General features: G+C 42.7%; 1 pseudogene; it reads left to right on the top strand.

The window, feature by feature from the left end:
* The first annotated feature begins 209 nt into the window (after window positions 1–209).
* Window positions 210–1,147, top strand: LOC112818309 (olfactory receptor 7A17-like; annotated as a pseudogene).
* Window positions 1,148–3,775: the final 2,628 nt, after the last annotated feature.

Raw genomic sequence — 3,775 nt, forward strand, 5'->3', positions numbered from 1 at the left:
AATTGGGGAGGGGACATGTGATGATCACCACGTGTTGTATGGAGTACGGAATCACCATACTGTACACACGAAATGAATATTAAACTGGAGGTTAACTAACTGGAATTTAAATAAAAACTTAAAAAATAAAAAAATGAATAAAGTACATAAATGAAGCCCATTTGCTTGAAAATTATTATCTTATTTTTTTTTTCCCCTGTAGGCACCACCACCACATGGAATCAGACAATGCTACACAAATTTCAGAGTTTCTTCTTCTGGGATTATCAGAGGACCCAGAACTGCAGCCCCTCATATTTGGGCTTTTCCTCTCCATGTACCTGATCACTGTGCTGGGGAACCTGCTCATCATCCTGGCCGTCACCTCAGACTCCCACCTCCACACCCCCATGTACTTCTTCCTCGCCAACCTGTCATTTGCAGACATCTGTTTCACCTCCACCACCGTCCCCAAGATGCTGTGGAACATCCAGACTCAGAGCCAAGTCATCACCTATGCCGGCTGCATCACACAGATGTACTTTTTCATATTCTTTGGAGGTTGGGATGATTTTCTCCTGGCTGTGATGGCCTATGACCGCTTCGTGGCCATCTGTCACCCCCTGCACTACACGGTCATCATGAACCCCTGGCTTTGTGGACTGCTGGTTCTGGTGTCCTGGGTCATCAGTGTCCTGAATTCCTTGTTACAGAGCTTAATGGTGTTGCGGCTGTCCTTCTGTACAGAGGTAGAAATTCCCCACTTTTTCTGTGAACTCAATCAGGTGGTTGGGCAGGCCTGTTCTGACATGTTTCTTAACAACATGGTGATGTATTTTGCAACTGTGCTGCTGGGTCTTGCTCCCCTGCCTGGGATCCTATACTCTTACTTTAAGATTGTTTCCTCCATATGTCAGATATCATCAATTCAGGGCAAGTATAAAGCTTTTTCCACCTGTGCATCTCACCTCTCCGTTGTCTCCTATTTTATTGTACAGGCTTAGGAGTGTACCTTAGCTCTGCTGCTCCCCAGAGCTCCCACTCAGGTGCAGTAGCTACGGTGATGTACACGGTGGTCACGCCCATGCTGAACCCCTTCATCTACAGCCTGAGGAACAGAGACATAAAGAGGGCTCTGAAAAGAATTGTTGGGATTCCAGTAATTTAAGGGTCAGTAGTCTCGGGGTTGAAGAAGTGCCCATGATTGCAGGGCTCAGAGCCTCAGAGTCAGGAACTGCCATTCTTTGATCAGACTATGGAGGTAGAATCGACTCCTTCTATTTACTTCCTGGAATTTCCATTAGTTTGAATTCAACTTTTCCATACATTTAAGTAACTCACTTTATTAACCTTCTATTCTGTCTGATACACAGACAGGTTTCACTTTGTCTACCTTCATATATTCCTAATGATTTCCCCAACCTTGAATCACAAATGCCTGGAAATTTCTGTATCTTACAAGGGGCAAGTTGGATTTCTTCAAACTAATTTCATTTCAAGTAAATGTTCCCTAGATTTCCCCAAAGAATAATCATGGGTTGTATTCTTCATATGGAAGATACTACCTTGGCCACTAAGCCCTTCATATAACCTTATTGTGGAGGAGAATACAAAACCACAGTTCTCACCCTCAGTCTGTTAGTCTTTTTACACATATACCCTTACTCCTCTTCCTGAAAATGTGGTCTCTAACGTTGTTCTGTTTAAGTCTCGGGCTACTGACAGGGATGCTTAGGCTAGGAAAGCCCAGACATTCCCCTGCACCCCTGTGCTTCTAAACATTCCCATAAATGCTTCCCTGACCAGAGTTTCTGCTGTGGCTGCACCAGCCCCTTGGTTCTTATTGTGACTGTAACACACACCTCAGCAACATCCATCAAAGAACTCTAAAAAACCAAGGTTTATTCCTCCCAGGTGCTGGAGGGCACATGGAAAAACCAAAGGCCATTTGGGGAGGTCTCAGAGGAGGAGAGAGGCATTGACAGGGAGAAAGAGAGAGCATCACTGAGGGATTTGTCTTTATTAAGGTTCATGACCAGAGTCTATAGGGGTTTGCGGGTTCATGCTTTATTAGAGAATCTTATATGATTAGAATTTGGGTGCTGAATGGGGAAAAGCAGGGTCACTCATGTGTCAGTATGAAGGCTACCAGGGCTTTCTGAAGAGGTATTTCATGGCTGGGGGCAGCCTGAGGGCTTATCTGGTAATAGTGTTCCACAATTGTGTTTATTCAACATGGTTGTCCTTGAATTGCATACCTAAGAAATCAAAAGCTTAATTTCAGGTACTTACTCTACAAACATGCTCCTGTGTTTCCTAACCAGTATCCTCCTTTTTTTCCCCAGAGGTAGAATTTACTTATTCATCAGTTGTATATAACACCCAGTGCTCATCCCATCCAGTGCCCTCCTTAATGCCCATCACCCAGTTACTCCAATACCCCATCCACCTCCCCTCCAGCACCCCTCAGTTTGTTTCCTAGAGTCAGCGTCTCTTATGGTTTGCCTCCCTCTCAATTTTCATCTTATGCTATTGTTACTGTAATTCAGCTCAATATACAGAATTCCTACCATAGCCACAGGCAAACACTGATTAGCAAGAATATCTCTTCCAGTACAGTCTACATAGAAAGACAAATTAGAATAAATAAATTGACCTTATATTTTCTTAGTGTCAGGATGACCATAAGTATGATGAAGCAAAATTTCAAAACACTCATTTTGTTACTAGGCAAAATATTTTTCTTTCTTTTTTTTTCTTTTTTTTACATCACAGCTCATGCTGTGCATCTATTTATTGGAGCATGAAAGATTGATGTCCACAACTGAGGAGGTTTATTCACTGAGGTGAAGTGTTGGTTAGAGTTTTCTATGTTTTATCACCCATTATCTCCCTATTTCTACTAGAAAACATCCAATGCTACCTGCTAATATGGCTCTTTCTATTGTTACACAAAATAATTCCCTTTTCCTAATATTTGTCACAAATGCTAAGGGATAGTGAATGAATAGTATCAACATCATTCATTTTGTACCTTCTTCCTCCTCAGAAATCTCTCCCACCTGCATGACCAGAGGATGCTTCACAGATAAGCTGAATGTCCTGCTGGTCATGTGGTTCAGGATCACCATTTCTTCTGCACCAATATGCATGTCCTTCAAACTGTCCCAGTGACCCAGAAGGAAGCCCACATAGAGTCAGCTGGTCCTAACGTCATCAGAAATAAACTTGAATAACAGAAAGATCATGACTGCTCTCCTTAATATCAGATCATAGACCACAAATAAAAAGCAGCACATGTTCTAATTGCCTCATGTCTGTTTGTGAGATTATTGTGTCAGCTTCTGCTGTTTAACAGGTTGTCCTTGTCAAATGGGATATTATACTGATGTGGGGTGGTCAAATGCAACGGTCAAGAAATAATTCTTGAGACAATTTTGGCGCAAAGATATGCTTTTATTATAGCACAGAGACAGGACCTGGGGGCAGAAAGAGCTTCCCTGGGATTGTGAAGAGTGGCTGATTCTTGGGGAGGGAGGGGGGTAGAGAAAATGTAAGTTTCTGAGGAAATTCTGTGCGCTGAACATGAGGTTTACAGGACCTTAGAGGGCTGGCTATTGTCAAGATGAGGTTGCTGTCAGTATCAAATGAAACATCAACATTAAGGCAGCCCTGAGTTCCTCGGGTGGTGTCATGCTCTGAATGTCTGAGGGATTCAACAGGGGCTGCAGATTGTAAGGAGATTGACTTTTACCTACATTTCTCTTGCCTTTGTTCTCCTCATCAATTATGTCTT

This window comes from Callorhinus ursinus, unplaced genomic scaffold (genome assembly GCF_003265705.2).
Source record: "Callorhinus ursinus isolate GAN/ISIS: 27379988/994484 unplaced genomic scaffold, GSC_fseal_2.0 scaffold4003, whole genome shotgun sequence".
NCBI classification, from domain to species: Eukaryota; Metazoa; Chordata; class Mammalia; order Carnivora; family Otariidae; genus Callorhinus; species Callorhinus ursinus.